Source organism: Osmerus eperlanus, chromosome 5, assembly GCF_963692335.1.
Source record: "Osmerus eperlanus chromosome 5, fOsmEpe2.1, whole genome shotgun sequence".
NCBI lineage: Eukaryota > Metazoa > Chordata > Actinopteri > Osmeriformes > Osmeridae > Osmerus > Osmerus eperlanus.
The window spans coordinates 741,423-761,822 of record NC_085022.1 but is presented as its reverse complement, the minus strand read 5'-3'; the positions used below and the strand labels follow the sequence as shown (position 1 = coordinate 761,822).

The 20,400-nt window shown below is 48.3% G+C and overlaps 1 protein-coding gene across 2 annotated transcripts in view; it reads left to right on the top strand.

Annotated features, from left to right (window-relative positions):
- Nucleotides 1–20,400, top strand: part of znf609a (zinc finger protein 609a) — a 126,307-nt gene that overhangs the window by 62,971 nt on the left and 42,936 nt on the right. The window lies entirely within an intron of this gene.

Sequence of the window (20,400 nt, the reverse complement as noted above, 5' to 3'; positions counted from 1 at the left end):
GCTCCCTGCTGCTGCAAGCTGCTGCAGGCTGCTCCCTGCTGCTGCAGGCTGCTGCATGCTGCTCCCTGCTGCTGCATGCTGCTGCATGCTGCTCCCTGCTGCTGCAAGCTGCTGCATGCTGCCCCCTGCTGCTGCAGGCTGCTGCATGCTGCTGCAGGCTGCTGCAGGCTGCTGCATGCTGCTGCAAGCTGCTGCAGGCTGCTGCAGGCTGCTCCCTGCTGCTGCAAGCTGCTGCAGGCTGCCAGGAGACCCTCCTCTCTCAGTTTAACTGAGTAGAAAGACAGGAAAAAGGTGTCCCCAGCCTTCGCTGTTAGCCGACGGATGTTCGGACCACTTACTTTGGAAACAAACTGGGATTTGACAGCTGTGTGGTGTGTGTTCAGTTTTATTGCCCTTTCCTGAGCTCTGTTGAGGTTTAAAGTCTTGAGAAAGATCTGGTATTACAGGATGTCATGTTGGGAGGGAGGGAACACCGGCAGTCAGAGTGATGATGACTGTCTGCATGGCAGCCCTCAGCGCCTCACAGCAACTACACCAACACCACAAGTGCTCAGTCATGCAGACGGTCACATAATAACAGTCCTGCAGCTGCCCAGGACACAGGGTAGGTCATGTTGTTGAGAAGCACTTTTTGTCATTTTTTCTGAAATAAACTTCACATCCTGACGGCAACCGATATATCTAAAGATCCGACAGTAAAATGAAATCAGTCCAATATCTGCGGGCGTCACAGGACTGTAAAAAACACGACCAATCATCAAGGTTGGACCGGCACTAATGATTGGACGGCATTTGGACCGAATGTAATGCTTGGACGGGCTACTTGTCTGTCTAGGTACATGCGTCCCGGCAGTAGTCAGGTGTTCATAGCTTGTTTTGGAGGAGTGGCTTTGAAGGGAGGGGTGGGATATTTTGGTTTGAATCCTTTCAAACAAGTTAAAATTGCTAGGTTCATCGTACCTCCCCTGCTTTTAACAGCTGATGTCAGGTGTCAGCAGCAGCTCGTCAGAGAAGGTACGTCATCTTCCAGAAGATTCCTTCCTCATGATGCTGACGGTGGCTAGCTTAGCTGCTCTGCTCTCGTGTCTGCCCTGAGAGCATGATGTCGCGCTCCCCCGCACTGACCTCTGACCTCGTAACTCACCAAGTGTGTGTTTCTGTGCTGCTCATACACAGTAAACAACCACGGCAGATACAACTGGAAACACGGAAAGAGGAACGAGGAGAGGAGAGACGGACAAGCGTGAAACCTTCTTTAGTGTCGAGAGCTGACAGGCTTTCATGTTCCTCTCCTAATCTCATTTTACTCCAACTGAGAACAGCCTGTCCTAGGTGTTCACTGTGCAACCCTGTTCAGCCAGTAAACGGAGAGGAGGGGGGGGAGAGGAGGGGGGAGGACGAGAGCAGGGAGAGAGTGAAAACAAGTGAGTCATCTCTTTTATATTAGCAGTTAAAAATGCACAAGCTGTAAATGATCCAAGAGCGTGCCATTTTGGTTAGGTTTTCCAAGGGCCCTACATGTAGCTCACCTGTCTGTCATGACAGCAGGGTTCAGCTATTTCATACTGCTGCATAGTGTTTACATCACCTCACCTGTCCTCTGTACCCTGTAGTAGCAAGCTCAGCTCACTCACTTGGAGGAACTCTGATGCGAGGTTTGATGATGCTGCATTCCAGAGGCTAGTCCAGGGTCTGGTGTAAGATCTGGCTAGTCCAGGATCTGGTGTAAGATCTGGCTAGTCCAGGATCTGGTGTAAGATCTGGCTAGTCCAGGATCTGGTGTAAGATCTGGCTAGTCCAGGATCTGGTGTAAGATCTGGCTAGTCCAGGGTCTGGTGTAAGATCTGGCTAGTCCAGGATCTGGTGTAAGATCTGGCTAGTCCAGGATCTGGTGTAAGATCTGGCTAGTCCAGGATCTGGTGTAAGATCTGGCTAGTCCAGGATCTGGTGTAAGATCTGGCTAGTCCAGGATCTGGTGTAAGATCTGGCTAGTCCAGGATCTGGTGTAAGATCTGGCTAGTCCAGGATCTGGTGTAAGATCTGGCTAGTCCAGGATCTGGTGTAAGATCTGGCTAGTCCAGGGTCTGGTGTAAGATCTGGCTAGTCCAGGGTCTGGTGTAAGATCTGGCTAGTCCAGGATCTGGTGTAAGATCTGGCTAGTCCAGGATCTGGTGTAAGATCTGGCTAGTCCAGGATCTGGTGTAAGATCTGGCTAGTCCAGGATCTGGTGTAAGATCTGGCTAGTCCAGGATCTGGTGTAAGATCTGGCTAGTCCAGGATCTGGTGTAAGATCTGGCTAGTCCAGGATCTGGTGTAAGATCTGGCTAGTCCAGGATCTGGTGTAAGATCTGGCTAGTCCAGGGTCTGGTGTAAGATCTGGCTAGTCCAGGATCTGGGGTAAGATCTGGCTAGTCCAGGATCTGGTGTAAGATCTGGCTAGTCCAGGATCTGGTATAGGGTCTGGCTAGTCCAGGATCTGGTATAGGGTCTGGTGTAAAACAGTGTTTCCCACAGATTAGAAAGCAATTTGTGGGGGGGGGTTGCTCCGTGTCTGCCCGGAGGGGGGGGGCCTTTCCATGTCAGACTGGGGGGGGGTTCAAAATAATTCCTTCGTTAATAATTTGTTACACAGAACTTTATTATATTAAATAATATTAATCAAAAATGAATCACACGCCCACCCTATACAAAATTCACACCCCATTCAAGTCCTATCTGCCAGAAACGAAAGAATAGAAATGAGTTCCCTTATCCTGAGACCTGCTATCTTACCTGCCTGTTTCTACATCTGTTTGTCCACCTCACCTGTTGCTTCAGCTGGCTCTCTCACAGCGGCATGTTGGATGCTGTCCTCCTCTCCTACTCTTTCTTCAATGCCTAACGAATCTATCTCTTTCTCTCCCTGACCCTGTCTTTTTGCTTGAGCAGCACTGGTTGAAGCCTGAAAATATTTCTGGGGAAATTGTGGAGTGTAGTAGTTACTGCACTACTACAGAAGTGTAGTAGTTAGCTAGCTTTACAATTTACCGGGGCTAGGTCTGAATCTAGGAGAAAAACGGAGCTGCCAGCTGAAGCTAGGTATATAGCAATGCTAGTGCTAAATAACTATTTAGCTGGTCGCCGGTAAGTAGGGCACGTGAGATTGCTCACCAAAAGAACAAAGAGGAACCCTCTTGTCTAGCAGATTAAGACATGTTCATAGGTACCTAGCGAAAAGTAACCTCAACTTTCCTAGACTTTTAGCGATGGTACTAATTCTGAGGGCTCGCTGATATCGCTGTCTGTATAGAACGGCGTATCTATGCCCAATCAATGGCCAATCAAAACCAGCACAATATCAGAACTCCAATTATGCCCTTGCCAAACCATATACACTGCTTTAAAGTCCAACAGCATTGCTATCATTGCCAAATGTAATATGTTTAGTATGCCAGCATTTCAGGAGGTTTTCTCAGGAGACAGAGCATTAGGCACATGTGCACACGCACAGTGCATATGTGTATGTAGGTCCCATGTCCATGTGTGTACGTGCTGATCTGGAGTCAGTTTGGTAGGATTATGGTATAAATAAATTATTTCATTTAAAATATGGATTTTTATTTGAAGATATTAATGTAATTTTCATGCAAAATAGATCTAACCAGCGGACAAAAAATTCAACCCGCGGCAACACTTCAAAAGTAGCCCAATTCCGCGGGAAAACCACGGACCTGGCAACACTGGTTGTGACTGTGTGTGTGTATGTGAGAGAGACGCGTGAGTGACAGAGAGACGGAGGGAGAGCAGGGGAAGGAAATGCAGCTGAACAAATACGCTGCGTGTTTTAAATAGCGTAATCAAAATTTAAAAAAGAATAACGAAACGCAATATGTGGCGGCCGGTGTTGATTCTGTGGCGCACCGCCACAAATTAGTCTGTGTGGGAAACACTGTAAGATCTGGCTAGTCCAGGGTCTGGTGTAAGATCTGGTGTAAGATCTGGTGTAAGATCTGGTGTAAGGCTGGCTGGTTCCAGAAGCGAGATATATTCTCAGGGTGGCTGTGCCAGCTCCCTCCCTCCCAGAAGGTGTTGCTTAAGGTGACCCCTTCATTCATCTTCTCTGCAGACATGGGGACAGATGTGTCTACTCTGCCTCTTGTTTGCTATAAGCAGTAAGTGTCTGCATGGTAAAGAGCAGCTACTTGTCATCTTAAGTACGCCGGCTTGTGAAGGAGCCTTCTGACACCAGATGTGTGTGTGACTGTGAACATGTGTCAGAAGGTGTGGAATTGAAATGGGAGCCCTCAGTTTCAGGTAAGAAGTGTTAGAGCTGTTCCTCACATCACATCCACTCACAGCCAGTATAAGTAAGTCAGGGTTGTGTCTGGCCAGGGTACCCTGGCTATGGCCAGGGTACCCTGGCCAGCGCAGGCCCAGGTGCTGCTGTTATCACATTTCACATTTAGTCATTTAGCAGACGCTCTTATCCAGAGGGCTTTAAGGCTTTACAGGGGTATGTAAGGGTATGTAGGGTTTACGAGGGTGTATGTAGGGTATACAAGGGTATGTAGGGTATACCCTACATACCCTACCGGCAGGGGAGTATATTATCCCCAGCCCTTTTCAGGGCAGAACAGGTTGTATGATAGGTGATTCTCTGGTCAACCACTTTATGTATGCAGACAACCTAGCTTTACTATCCCCTAGTAGCAGTGGGTTGCAACAGCTGCTTAACATCTGCTCTAATTATGGGGTCGATTTTGATGTTAAATATAATGCCAAGAAGAGCATGGTAATGGTCTGTAGAACTAAGGATGACATGGATATTAAGTTCCCTGTCTTTCATCTTTCTGGGCAAACTCTGGGGGTGTCCAATAGTAACAAATACTTAGGGCACATTATTACAGACACGTTGGAGGATGATGCCGACATGTTCAGACAGAGGGGATTGCTCTATGTCCAAGCTAACATGTTGGTTAGAAAATTCCACCACTGTACACTTGACGTTGAAATTTGTTTAGAGCCCACTGCACCCCTTTCTATACAGCCTCACTCTGGGTGAAAAGGAGAGCTTGCGTAAATATAAAGTAGCCTATAATGACTGTCTTAGGATACTCCTGAAGAAACCCAGGAGTACTTCAGCCAGTGAGCTGTTCTGCAATGTGGGTCTAACCACCTTCATGGCCTTGTTGAGGAATCTTACTTTTAAGTTTGAGTCGGCTGGACTGCTCTGCAAATGTTATAATTGATCTGATAACAGACCCTGGCCACAGCTCTGTCAAGTACACATCTAAGATCTGGGAACACTAGGGCTGCAACTAACGATTATTTTAATAATCGATTAATCTGTTGATTCTTTTTTCGATTAATCGATGAATCGGATAAAAAAACAAAAACAAAAAAAGCATTAATTTCCAACCCTTTATTCAAAAACAGAACTGACAGTGCAAATTCACAGTGCAAAAAAATCTTCAGAATGTGCACAAACAAGCACACAATTTAAAAAAAGTTATTAATATTAGTGTGGATGTAATGCTATTTTCCAAGATGAGCAATTTATTTGAGTTTTGTTTAAAACTTTATTGAAAATTGAAAGGCTGTAGGCCAGACTTTATTAGAATAATCTGGTGTATATTTAAGATTTTTTGACACAATTTTGAAAAAAGTTAAGATTTGCGAGAATAAGCTATTTTCAAAGATTAGTGATTTTTCTATCATTTTATTTGAAACTTAATTGAAAAAGTAAAGGATGTGGAAGTATACCAGACATTGTTAAGATACTTTGGTGTCTGTTTGAGGTTTTATATTCCTAAAAATATTATAAAAGTCTACATTTTTCAAAATGGTATGGGTTGTTTTCACCCGGTCCCTAACGTGATGCTGCAAAGTAGCGTCTTCCGAATGTGAGACGAATGTCGAATATGAAACTAACTTCACCTCGGTCAATTAACACACTGTTTCACACACTACCCCCAAATGTGAACTCTGGGTAACACTAGGCTTACGTAAACAAGGTGACCTGGTCTGACCACTATCTTACTGGAGAGGCCGTAAAAGATGTTAATCATATGGTCAAGCTTAGAGGGGTCAGAGAGCGCACACACTCAAACACGCACACACACGCGCGTGCAAGGTCTATGCAAGGAGAGCCATGTGACAGTTGTAAAGTTGTTAAAATAGGTAGCTAGCGCAACATGCTACCGGACAAACTTTGTATCACCATGGCGTGTGATGTTTTTGTCTCCTTGTGGGCCGGCCGCAAGCAATAAAGCTTTCTTAACTTCTTCACCGACTGACTGCAATGCTTGATAGGTTAATATTTCTGACAGGAGACATCCCACCTGAGGAGGGAGACCGCAGTTTATTCCTCATATGTTCCCTGCTTCCAGCACCCTGACAGACCTGAGGAATCCTGTTTCCTGGAAGCGGAGAGACAGTGTGGGAGAGGGAGAGAAAGAGGGAGAGGGAGAGAGAGAGAGAGAGAGAGAGGGAGAGAGGGAGAGAGGGAGGGAGGGGGCCCAGACTGTGAAGCCCATCGTCACATGTTCTGATCCGTCCGCAAGGACACTCAATCAGGGATTGTGAAAATGCAGCCATGATTAAATGCACCTTGGAGAGAGGGGGAAATGAGATGGAGGGATGGAGAGAGCAAGAGAACAGGGGGAGGGGGAGAGCTGAGTGTTCCATGCATGAACTGTTCATTAGCCGAAGTAAGTGGTTTCATAATTGACTTTTTTGTATATAGAGCTCTGAGTTTTAATTTTTTTGTCTCTTTTGCAATTGGTGGATGTTGAAACAGCCTCCCCTAGGAGAAGAATCTGCCCCCCCTCACTGGAAGAGCTCTGTTGAACGGTTGTAGCTATGGTTACCTCCGGGGCCGGTAACGGGAGGGAAGGCTAATTCTCAGAATGTTCCTACTTGCTGCACAAGAAAGAATGAACGAGAGGGAGAGAGACAGAGGTTGTTCTAGTTCCAGGGAGAGGGAGAGGGAGAGGGAGAGGGAGGAGGGGAGAGGGAGGAGGGAAAGGGAGGAGGGAGAAGGAGAGGGAGAAGGAGAGGGAGAAGGAGAGGGAGAAGGAGAGGGAGAAGGAGAGGGAGAAGGAGAGGGAGAAGGGAAGGGAGAATTGAGGAGGGAGGAGGGAGAGGGAAGAGGGACAAGGGAGGAGGAGAAGTGTTAACAGGAGTTTCCTCTCCGTCTCCAGGTGTGTGCAGTGTGTTTTGACCCGTTATGGAAGAACAATAGGGTAACATAAGGCTTGTTCCTGACATTCTTCCCTTCATCCGTGAGGAGGGAGAGAGAGAGGGAGACCCTCCAGACCCAAGCCCCCTTTTCTCTTGTCTCCCCGTGTGTTTGTCAGTTGGGCTCTTCCAGAAGTGTCTGTGTGCCTGGAGCAGAGCAGAGGGCAGTGTTCCACCTCATGCTGCCTCACCACCTCATGCTGCCTCACCATCTCTCTGGTGTTCCACCTCATGCTGCCTCACCACCTCATGCTGCCTCACCACCTCATGCTGCCTCACCACCTCATGCTGCCTCACCACCTCATGCTGCCTCACCATCTCTCTGGTGTTCCACCTCATGCTGCCTCACCACCTCATGCTGCCTCACCACCTCATGCTGCCTCACCACCTCATGCTGCCTCAACATCTCTCTGGTGTTCCACCTCATGCTGCCTCACCACCTCATGCTGCCTCACCACCTCATGCTGCCTCACCACCTCATGCTGCCTCACCACCTCATGCTGCCTCACCACCTCATGCTGCCTCACCACCTCATGCTGCCTCACCACCTCATGCTGCCTCACCACCTCATGCTGTCTCACCACCTCATGCTGCCTCACTACCTCATGCTGCCTCACTACCTCATGCTGCCTCACCACCTCATGCTGCCTCACCACCTCTCTGGTGTTCCACCTCATGCTGCCTTACCACCTCGTGCTGCCTCACTACCTCATGATGCTTCACCACTTCATGCTGCCTCACCACCTCTCTGGTGGTCACAAGCCAGCACGGCTGTCCGCTTGCCTGGTGCGTCCTGTGTGTGTGTGTGTGTGTGTGTGTGTGTGTGTGGGTGTGTGTGTGTGTTTGAGAAGAGGTAGAGCAGGACTTGTGCTGGGAGATGAGCTGGAGGCAGAGAGCTTCCAGACTGCTGCTGGTCTGATCTCACCCAGGGTGATCCCACTGTTTCCTGGAGAGAGCTGTGGGCTGCTGCTGGTCTGATCTCACCCAGGGTGATCCCACTGTTTCCTGGAGAGAGCTGTGGGCTGCTGCTGGTCTGATCTCACCCAGGGTGATCACACTGTTTCCTGGAGAGAGCTGTGGGCTGTTCTCTAGTCCTGCTACAGTGGAGAGGGATTCTTGGGCCTAATACACACACTCACAATCACTAACAACAGACACTCTCTCACACACATCTCCCTCCCCATCACCCAGCTGGTTATTTGGATTTGGGCTTTAGCAGTGTAGCGGGGTTTGCTCGTTTAAGATTAGCAATACTTAATTTATAATAAAGTATGTAGTTCTTGGGGCACCACCTCTTATTGTTAAAGGGATAGAGGAAACCTTATTGAATAATATTTAAATAATAGCCTTCGTAATAATCAGTCTAATCTTGAGTCGTGAATTCTATGAAAGTAGAGCAGATCAGATAACGTGAGTGATACGCGAATATTATACACAATGATTTATTTAGGAGAATGTAATTATAATGAACAAATACCAGATAAGTTATGGGTTAGTCAGAGTAGTACAGTGGCTGGATGCAAATGAGGGCGAGCAACACAATGGCTGTGTAGAGCGCGTGTAAAGGGGGGAGGGAGAGAGGGGTAGAGAGGGAGAGGTAGGCCTTTGTGGGAACAATGGACGAGCAAGGGCAACTGATTTAGCAAGGGTTAAGCTAACTCATTTGTAAAATACAATCAAACATCAACAATTTAATCACAACATGCCAATATGTCACAGGTAAGAAATATTGCAAATCGTAGTTACTTTTGTCGGTTTGAAGAAAGGTAGAGTCAATGGTTTCGTTATCGTCCAACGAAAATAGAACAACGGAATCTTTGGCCAAAGTTCCGGGCGCTCAGTGAATTTGCAGGTTGAGAGGAAAGTTTAGAAATGTAGCTAGCACTTCAGTTTAATCCTACGAACAAGCGAGGGTGATTGTACGTTTGGGGGTTTTATACTCCAAAGGAAAAGGGGGGGTCCCCGTGAAGGTGACCTCTTTCATTGGTCAGTTTTCCCCCACCTGGGCGTCGTCCTGAGATCTGCCTAGGTGTGAAGTAGCTGTACCTTTTGAGTTCCGTTATTTCAACTGTCCATGGAATGCTCAAACTTCAGAATATAACAATACAACATTCGTAAATGGTTTTGTTAGTATGGTACAATCATTTTGATATCAAGATTGGCTGACTTAACTATACTTGAAGGGAAGTTATAATCAAACCTCAATTAAACAACGTTCTAAGTAAATGGGAAAAACACACATTATAACACATCAACTACTGTCATTGAAATAGTGTCCATGAGCCATGTAGTCCTTGAGAATATGTTTGTAAATCCACATAAGAAAGTTCTTCCTTGTAAATCCTTTGTCTGATACTGTGGGCCGTGTGGCCTCTGTATCTGACCCCATGCTGGGTCAGAAGCTTTGAAGCTTCTCCTCTGGGAGAAGGACAAAGGGGGAAGACCCTTTCCTTGTCGGGGGTAGGATAAGGTGTGATGGTACCGTGCTTTGTCTGTGGACTGTGCTACATATCCCCCTGCTGGCAACGTCCGATGATTCGACGTCGTCGGGCTGTTGGCACGTAAGAAGAGCAGAGAACAGACAAACACGACAGTACGATAGCATTTCTACTGGACACATTGGCATGAGTGGGCTCTAAACAATGTAGGAATCAATGGGGCTAACTTGGGTCCTATTACTAAGTTTCTCTGGGCTAAGGTTCTATGCCTAAAAATGAAAGGAAATAAAAGGAAAAAGGAAAGGGAAAGAAAGGAGAAAGATTAAAATAAAATAAAATGATAGGAGTGGGAGTGGGCTTTGACTTCCTGGAGTCATAAACCTCATTTGTCAGGGGCCAGGGTAGTTTGGTTATGAGGCGTTGTAGCCTATTATTTTGACAGTACCTCAAGGTCATTCATGTTGGGTTTTCTGGTAACAGATTAAAAAATTTGATAGATTGGTGGAGCCATATTTGTCTCATGACAGTATTTTCCTATTATTTTTGGTTTAAAGGAACATTCATTCTTGAACTTTGAGGCATTTTGGCTAAGGCACCTGTTGTGCACTTGTTTCGTCAGCAGTTTGACAGGGTCAGGTTGCTGGTATAAGGCCAGGCCAGGCCTCTGTGCATGGCCTGTTGTCCCCGCGAGTAGTGATGGTTTCTTCCGGGGGTTTTGCCAGCTTGTTGCAGCTGGGGTGCTTCTTCTGGGATGCTTGGTGGCCATAGTAGGTCTTCCTACTTTCTGCACTCTCATCCAGTTGGCATCATATGACTTCTTTTGGACCTGTGATGCTTCTCGTCGCAGGTGGGTTTCTGATGGCACCCGACGGTCATGGCGTTGTGTTGATTTTGTTTGTGTCTTGATGGGTGAGTGGCGTAGCTCTGGGGCGGTCTGGAGCGGCCATCTAGCTCATGGATTCGGTCCTCTTCTGAGAGATGTGGATCAGACGTGGAATCTCCCCCCCCTTCCACTGTGAAGACTGTGTTTTGGACTTCAGGGTGAGGCAGTGGATAGGGCTTCTCGACGTTGGTCCACATCTGGTTTCGTTTGAAGTCAATGAGGGGTTCCAGTCTGTTGAGTAGATCGTGTCCAATCAGCAGCTTTTCGGTCTCAAGCGGTGAGACATGGATGGGGTGGATTAGGGACATTTCCCCAAACGTTAGCTTCAAGTACAGCGTCTCTGTGACTGGAGCTTTGTTTTGGGTGAAGCTTGTGATGTTGAATTCACTATCTTCACTTTTAATCCATCTTCTGTTTGACCTGGCTATTCCTTTTAGCTGAGCGGCCAAGGTGGGTGCAATCAGGCAGATTTCTGCACCCGTGTCCAGCAATCCTTCGCAGGGCACTTCATCTTCAAGTGTGATGGGGACATAGCTTCGGTTAGCTCTTCCTTTTCTGGAAAGCTCACCCAGAAATGTGTGTAACTGTGGGGCTTGTTTGTGTGTTGTTGTTTCCGGAGGTCGTCTTCTTGTGGGTTTGTGGTGTTTTCGGGTCCTGTTCCCTTTCTTCCATCCAATGGGGAGCATTTGAGGTGTGTTTTCCGTGTTGGGGCCTTCTAGTCATGCTGGGTCTGACGGACGTCGTCCAGGGCTGTTGTGTTCGTTTTTGTACGGTGTGGGTCTTGTTGAGTGGTTTCTTGCGTGATAGGAGTGTTGTTTGTATTCATAGTTGTTGTCGGGTTGTCTGTTGTAATTGTTATGATATTGTTCGGGTCTTGTTGAGTGGTCTCGTGCATTATAGGAGGGTTGCTTGCAGGCGGGTCTGGGTTCGTAGGGTCTCTGGAGTTCTCTTCCTTCTAGTTGTAGGTGTGAGTCTGATTCCACCGCATGGACATTTGAGTCTTGGGATCGATTGTTGTTCGCCCATGATTTATATGCCATGTCCCTCAGCTGCAGAGCCGTCATGGTTTCCTGGTTCGCGAAGGTCGTCATGAAGGGTTTTATGGATTGGGAGAGGTTGTTGATGAACACTGACTTGAACATGGGAGTTTCTTCTCCTCCGGGTTGGTTTTCTGTTGCGAAATAGGCTTTCCGGAGCCTCTCATAGAATGTCTTTGGGTTTTCGTTGGCCTTTTGTTTTGTGTGCAGGGCGATAGTGCAGCAGGAGCCTTTACTTTCTGAGTGCCAAGCCTTGAGGGTCCGGCAAGCCATGTCATAGCTGTGGCGTTCTCCAGCAGGTTGCCTGTCAAGCAGGGCTCTGATTGAGCTGGAAGAGGTGTTCTTCAACAGGTACAGCTTGTCCGCGTCTGTAGCTGTAGGCAGGCGTTCGAGATTAGAGTTCAGTTGTTCTAGATACATCTCAATGCTCTGAGTGGGATTGTCTGGATCGAACTTCTCTATGTTCCTGCTAATTTTCAATAGCAGATCTAGTGACACTGCTGGTGGCAGGTCATGCATTTCCCATGCATTTTGTGGATAGGCTGAACGTGAGGGTTCATCATGGTCATCCCATCTGTTTGGGGCTGTGGTCTGACCGCGACGTTCAGGTTGGAATTGTAGCTCAATTTTCTGGTCATACAGTCTTCTGCTCTGCTGTTCCACATCTTCTGTTCTCCTCATCCTTCGTGGATTCGTGTCAGCTTGGTACAGAGATTGGCTGGGAGGGGATGTATCCCTATATGGTCTTCTTGTTTCGTATTCTGAGTGGAGCGGTGCTTCAGGTGATTGCAGCTGTCTTGGGTTTTGGTTTCTTGAATGCCGATCTACTTCTCTGTCGTCTCTTCCCCACCTTCGGTTGGTGTTGGGGTCTTCTGTGGACTGGATTGTGGCGTTCGCCTTGTTCAGCTTACGAATGGTAGATAGCAGTTCAGTTCTTGTTTCCTGTAACTCCTCCTTCATTGTCTCCCTGTCAGCTGTGATGTGTGAGAGATCTTGGTCCAGGTGTTGGAATTTTGTGTAGAGAGTGTGCAATTCTTCTTTTTGGTGGTCGTAGTCTGCTACTTTTTCATTAGCTTCATCCAACATCTTAATAGTGTTTTCCATGAGGGCGGTTGAGTCCTTTTTGCTTTTCTGAACCCCCTGCATTTCTTCTTTTAGGTCTCCCAGTTCCGTAGCGAGTTCCTTGTTCTCCTGTTGAAGTGTTTCCCGGATATCTCGTTCAGTTTCTTTCGCCTTGAGGGCATCCCTGAGGGTTGTTTTCTGTTCCATTAGCTGTTGTCTAGCTCTATCCAGTTCTCCAGTCAGGTCACTGGTTTCTTGTTCCATTAGCTCCCGTCGGTCCTGTTCCTTTTCTTTTTCTTTGAGGGCATCTTTGAGGGCATCTTTGAGGGTTATTTCCTTTTCCATTAGTTGTTGTCTAGCTCTATCCAGTTCTCCAGTCAGGTCACTGGTTTCTTGTTCCATTAGCTCCCGTCGGTCCTGTTCCTTTTCTTTTTCTTTGAGGGCATCTTTGAGGGCATCTTTGAGGGTTATTTCCTTTTCCATTAGTTGTGTCTTAGCTCTTTCCAGTTCAACAGCCAGGTTGCTGGTTTCCTGTTCCAATCGTTTCCTCTGCTCTTGTTCTCTTTGTGCCGCCTTGGTAGCATCCTCTCGATCTTGAAGAGCTTGTGCCCATTGTGTTTTGACATCTGCAATTGATAACCTGAGTTGTGCAGCATAGTTAAGACCGAGGCTGGATATGCATTTGATGGTTTGGGGTTTGTCCAATATTTGGCCCACATTTTGTGCGACAACTTCATGCGTCTTCTTGGTGATCTCTTCGAAAGGTAGTCCGGTCAGAGTTTCCACATATCCTGGGTTTTCTTTCCTGGATAGGTAGACCATCAGTTTCTCAGCTTCCGTGAGGTGAGACATGTTTGGTTCGGCTACTGGAAGTTATTAACACAATGCTATTGTGATAATGTTGATAGGCACTTTAGTTTTGTAGTGGTTCTCTTTTTGGCAGCAATATATATACTTTTCTTTTCCTTTTTTTTTTTTGTTTACCAACTTAATATTAAAATTAAAATCAGAAGTTAATATTCAAAGATTAACAATCAAAAACTGAGATTAATATTCAGAAATTAAAATCAATATTAAAGTCACCATCCAGGATCAAAGATTCAGAAAATAAATAAAATTGTTTACCAAATTAATATTAAGGTTAAAATCAGAAGTCAATATTCAAAGATTAACAATCAAAAACTGAGATTAATATCCAGAAATTAAAATTAATATTAAAGTCACCACCCAGGATCAAAGATTAAAAAAAATTGTTTATCAAATCAATACTAAAATTAAAATCAGAAGTCAATATTCAAAGATTAACAATCAAAAACTGAGATTAATATTCAGAAATTAAAATTAATATTGAAGTCACCTTCTAGGATCAAAGATTCAAACAAATTATTTATTCTTGTAGGCCTATATTAAATCTTAATTTCAGTAATCTTGTTATAGTATCTATAAACGATTAGAGAATTTAGATTGAGTAGCTGTTGATTTGTTTTAGCCTAAACTGGACTGAGAAAGTACAATGTATTTAAATACTATAGCACATTAAGTTAGCCGGTTTAGCTTGTAGAATCAAACAGATAATGAACTAAATTGTTGCTGCATCTATAATGTAGCTTTAAATTGGGCAAGGGTTTTACATTCACCTCGAATTGAATGCGAAACAGTGAAGCTTCTTTTCGAAAAGCTAGTTTATCAATTTCGGAATTGTTTAACAATATTGTGGCAGTACAGGCTGCGTTGTTCGGCTACTTCCAAACAAAAGTCCTTTTGGACTGATCGCAGATAGAGTGGGCAAACTAAAAATAATACACTTTACGTTTAATTATTATTTAGCGATTGTTGTTAAAGTTGTATATTGATGAGGGATAAATAGGATTACAGTTCAGTATGGTCAACAACGCCGATATTCTGACAACTTCCACTTTTAAGTGCGCGGAATGAAAATCAAATTACAGGTCTTTGTTCACGAAAGGTAACTATTTCCGGTTAAGCAACAATAAAGGTCCTTAAATAAGCAGCTTCTCCTGTCTCAATAATTATTTTACTGTTACTTTACTGATTCTAGAGGTTGAGTGTTTACATTAATGTTGAATTACATGCAAAACAAAGTGAAGCTTTTTCCGAAAAGCTAAGTTAATCAATTTACCAATTGTTTAACAAGGTAGAAGCATATAGCTTAATGTAGAGAGCTGCGTAGTCTCCTTCAAAATCAAAGTCCTTTTGGACTGATCAATGTCTGTTATCTACCTCTAACTAGACAATGGCAACTTATCAGTTGCTTGGTTGATTTACTCAACCCAAATGGCCAACACTACTATAATACACCTTTCCGAAGCGTGTATGGTACCAAAATAGTAGTGTTGTGACTCTATAAAAAGGATCTTATGCCTTCATGTAGAAGCGCTGCCTTTGTTTCACAAGATGAAATGAGACGGGTCGCAGTGTCACTGCGCACGCGCGTACCTCCGCTCAAGTCTAGCTTTTCCGAAGCTAGTTAGCTACACACAAATAGCCAATTGTTCACGACAAAGCCAATTCAATGAGTACACAGCACAGTATTCAAACAGTGTTTAAAACCGTAGCTATCTGGGGGAATAGTTAAATACAACGGAGCGTTAATTTAACCAAAAGGGTGGGAGGGTGGGTTTCAGACGGAAAATGTATCTCCGTTATAGATCGCTCATTTCAATCTGTTTCAAAGCCTGTCACGGGGCTCCAATATGTAGCGGGGTTTGCTCGTTTAAGATTAGCAATACTTAATTTATAATAAAGTATGTAGTTCTTGGGGCACCACCTCTTATTGTTAAAGGGATAGAGGAAACCTTATTGAATAATATTTAAATAATAGCCTTCGTAATAATCAGTCTAATCTTGAGTCGTGAATTCTATGAAAGTAGAGCAGATCAGATAACGTGAGTGATACGCGAATATTATACACAATGATTTATTTAGGAGAATGTAATTATAATGAACAAATACCAGATAAGTTATGGGTTAGTCAGAGTAGTACAGTGGCTGGATGCAAATGAGGGCGAGCAACACAATGGCTGTGTAGAGCGCGTGTAAAGGGGGGAGGGAGAGAGGGGTAGAGAGGGAGAGGTAGGCCTTTGTGGGAACAATGGACGAGCAAGGGCAACTGATTTAGCAAGGGTTAAGCTAACTCATTTGTAAAATACAATCAAACATCAACAATTTAATCACAACATGCCAATATGTCACAGGTAAGAAATATTGCAAATCGTAGTTACTTTTGTCGGTTTGAAGAAAGGTAGAGTCAATGGTTTCGTTATCGTCCAACGAAAATAGAACAACGGAATCTTTGGCCAAAGTTCCGGGCGCTCAGTGAATTTGCAGGTTGAGAGGAAAGTTTAGAAATGTAGCTAGCACTTCAGTTTAATCCTACGAACAAGCGAGGGTGATTGTACGTTTGGGGGTTTTATACTCCAAAGGAAAAGGGGGGGTCCCCGTGAAGGTGACCTCTTTCATTGGTCAGTTTTCCCCCACCTGGGCGTCGTCCTGAGATCTGCCTAGGTGTGAAGTAGCTGTACCTTTTGAGTTCCGTTATTTCAACTGTCCATGGAATGCTCAAACTTCAGAATATAACAATACAACATTCGTAAATGGTTTTGTTAGTATGGTACAATCATTTTGATATCAAGATTGGCTGACTTAACTATACTTGAAGGGAAGTTATAATCAAACCTCAATTAAACAACGTTCTAAGTAAATGGGAAAAACACACATTATAACACATCAACTACTGTCATTGAAATAGTGTCCATGAGCCATGTAGTCCTTGAGAATATGTTTGTAAATCCACATAAGAAAGTTCTTCCTTGTAAATCCTTTGTCTGATACTGTGGGCCGTGTGGCCTCTGTATCTGACCCCATGCTGGGTCAGAAGCTTTGAAGCTTCTCCTCTGGGAGAAGGACAAAGGGGGAAGACCCTTTCCTTGTCGGGGGTAGGATAAGGTGTGATGGTACCGTGCTTTGTCTGTGGACTGTGCTACAGCAGGTTAAGTGCTTGAACTAACAAGGTCATCAAAGTGTGACACTACTCGCTCATACAGAGAGGGAGGAAGGGAGGGGAGGGGAGGGAAGAGGAGGGGAGGGAGTTAGCGAGGGAGGTGGAGGCACGTAGACTGGGCAGTGAGAGGACAGTTTAGGACTCTTACCCTTCTGACTCCATTGTGACCATCCCCCCTGCTGAACGACATGCAAAGGGTCTTTGTGGGGTTTAGGGAGGGGGGAGGGGGGCTTTCTGTATCTGTCATTTATGGGGACTGATCAGACAGTTACCATAGACATCCTCTCTCTCTCCCCCCCCTTCCCCCCATGTGTCTGTCTGTCAGAGAGAGGGGATGTCCTGTAAAGCCTGATGGACAGGGAGGATAGTTGGTGTGAGCAGTCGGCTTGTCACCACCTATGCCAGGGGTTAGAGAGAGGGGGGGAGAGGGGATCACCCTCCCTTCCCTTCCCCTCCTCCCGGTGTGTCTCCTTAGCAGGCTACAGGAGCTCCAGATCTCAGAGGGGGGAGGGGGGTAGGGGGGCTGCAGGGTAGAGCTGACAAGAGGTCTGTCCCAGCACCAGCCCAGCCCTGACCCTGCCTGGAGGCTGGCTGTCTCAGTAGGGAGGTTGTGTGTGTGTGTGTGTGTGTGTGTGTGTGTGTGTGCGTGTGTGTGTGTGTGTGTGTGTCTCTCAGTGGGCTGGGTGTGTGTGTGTGTGGGTGTGGGTGTGCCTCCCTCCAGAGGCTCTGCAGCAGAACAGGAAACAGGAAGATGGATCCAGAGTTATAAATAGCTGAAGCTCCCTGTCTCCTGGGAGCTGGCACAGACATGACAGCAAGCACGTTCCCCTGCCTCCTAAACCCTCCCTGCCCTGCTCCCTGCCCTGCTCCCTGTCCTGCTCTCTGTCCTGCTCCCTGTCCTGCTCCCTGTCCTGCTCCCTGTCCTGCTCTCTGTCCTGCTCTCTGTCCTGCTCCCTGTCCTGCTCTCTGTCCTGCTCCCTGTCCTGCTCCCTGTCCTGCTCTCTGTCCTGCTCCCTGTCCTGCTCTCTGTCCTGCTCCCTGTCCTGCTCTCTGTCCTGCTCCCTGTCCTGCTCTCTGTCCTGCTCTCTGTCCTGCTCCCTGTCCTGCTCTCTGCCCTGCTCTCTGTCCTGCTCTCTGTCCTGCTCCCTGTCCTGCTCTCTGTCCTGCTCTCTGTCCTGCTCCCTGTCCTGCTCTCTGCCCTGCTCTCTGTCCTGCTCTCTGTCCTGCTCTCTGTCCTGCTCCCTGTCCTGCTCTCTGTCCTGCTCCCTGTCCTGCTCTCTGCCCTGCTCTCTGTCCTGCTCTCTGTCCTGCTCCCTGTCCTGCTCTCTGTCCTGCTCTCTGTCCTGCTCTCTGTCCTGCTCTCTGCCCTGCTCCCTGTCCTGCTCTCTGTCCTGCTCTCTGTCCTGCTCCCTGTCCTGCTCTCTGTCCTGCTCTCTGTCCTGCTCTCTGTGCAGGCTTGGAGGGTGGGTCTTCAGAGAGCTGTGTGTGTCCTTCCCCTCCAGACTCCAGAGAAAGAGACATTGCAGGCTTGGTGATGTTGTTTGTAAACCAACAGGAAACGTTCTCCTTCCAGGGGACAGAAAGAGGAGAGTGTTCCTGGTACAGAGCAGGAAGCTACGTCTCCACACAATGTTGAATGTATCAACCCTGAACTTGTCCTCCAGCTGGTGTCTGTCCTCCTCCCTCACCCCCCTCTCCTCCTCCTCCTCCCTCACCCCCCTCTCCTCCTCCTCCTCCCTCACCCCCCTCTCCTCCTCCTCCTCCCTCACCCCCCTCTCCTCCTCCTCCTCCTCCCTCACCCCCCTCTCCTCCTCCTCCTCCCTCACCCCCCTCTCCTCCTCCTCCTCCCTCACCCCCCTCTCCTCCTCCTCCTCCTCCTCCCTTACCCCCCTCTCCTCCTCCTCCTCCTCCCTCACCCCCCTCTCCTCCTCCTCCTCCCTCACCCCCCTCTCCTCCTCCTCCTCCCTCACCCCCCTCTCCTCCTCCTCCTCCTCCCTCACCCCCCTCTCCTCCTCCTCCTCCCTCACCCCCCTCTCCTCCTCCTCCTCCCTCACCCCCCTCTCCTCCTCCTCCTCCTCCCTCACCCCCCTCTCCTCCTCCTCCTCCCTCACCCCCCTCTCCTCCTCCTCCTCCCTCACCCCCCTCTCCTCCTCCTCCTCCCTCACCCCCCTCTCCTCCTCCTCCTCCCTCACCCCCTCCTCCTCCTCCTCCCTCACCCCCCTCTCCTCCTCCTCCTCCTCCCTTACCCCCCTCTCCTCCTCCTCCTCCTCCCTCACCCCCTCTCCTCCTCCTCCCTCCCTCACCCCCCTCTCCTCCTCCCTCACCCCCTCTCCTCCTCCTCACTCACCCCCTCTCCTCCTCCTCCCTCACCCCCTCTCCTCCTCCTCCCTCACCTCCCTCTCCTCCTCCTCCCTCACCCCCCTCTCCTCTCCTCCTCCCTCACCCCCCTCTCCTCTCCTCCTCCCTCACCCCCTCTCCTCCTCCTCCTCCCTCACCTCCCTCTTCTCCTCCCTCACCCCCCTCTCCTCTCCTCCTCCTCCCTCACCTCCCTCTCCTCTCCTAACCCTCTCAGGGTTTCTCACCCTTAAATACAGTTTTCGGACTGCTGGAGTAGGTTACCATGGGTACTACAGTGCAGCTTATCTCCATGGAACCCTCTTGACCCTTGTGAGTGTGTGTGTGTCTGTTAGTAAGTGTGTGTGTGTGTGTGTGAGAGTCTCTGTGAGTGTCCCTCACCCCCCTCTCCTCCTCCTCCTCCCTCACCCCCCTCTCCTCCTCCTCCTCCTCCTCCCTTACCCCCCTCTCCTCCTCCTCCTCCTCCCTTACCCCCCTCTCCTCCTCCTCCTCCTCCCTCACCCCCCTCTCCTCCTCCTCCTCCCTCACCCCCCTCTCCTCCTCCTCCTCCCTCACCCCCCTCTCCTCTCCTCCTCCCTCACCCCCCTCTCCTCCTCCTCCTCCCTCACCCCCCTCTCCTCCTCCTCCTCCCTCACCCCCCTCTCCTCCTCCTCCTCCTCCCTCACCCCCCTCTCCTCCTCCTCCTCCTCCCTCACCCCCCTCTCCTCCTCCTCCTCCCTCACCCCCCTCTCCTCCTCCTCCTCCCTCACCCCCCTCTCCTCCTCCTCCTCCCTCACCCCCCTCTCCTCCTCCTCCTCCTCCCTCACCCCCCTCTCCTCCTCCTCCTCCCTCACCCCCCTCTCCTCCTCCTCCTCCTCCCTTACCCCCCTCTCCTCCTCCTCCTCCTCCCTCACCCCCTCTCCTCCTCCTCCCTCCCTCACCCCCCTCTCCTCTCCTCCTCCCTCACCCCTCTCTCCTCCTCCTCCTCACTCACCCCCTCTCCTCCTCCTCCCTCACCCCCTCTCCTCCTCCTCCCTCACCTCCCTCTCCTCCTCCTCCCTCACCCCCCTCTCCTCTCCTCCTCCCTCACCCCCCTCTCCTCTCCTCCTCCCTCACCCCCTCTCCTCCTCCTCCTCCCTCACCTCCCTCTTCTCCTCCCTCACCCCCCTCTCCTCTCCTCCTCCTCCCTCACCTCCCTCTCCTCTCCTAACCCTCTCAGGGTTTCTCACCCTTAAATACAGTTTTCGGACTGCTGGAGTAGGTTACCATGGGTACTACAGTGCAGCTTATCTCCATGGAACCCTCTTGACCCTTGTGAGTGTGTGTGTGTCTGTTAGTAAGTGTGTGTGTGTGTGTGTGTGTGTGAGAGTCTCTGTGAGTGTGTGTGTCTGTGAGTAAGTGTGTGTG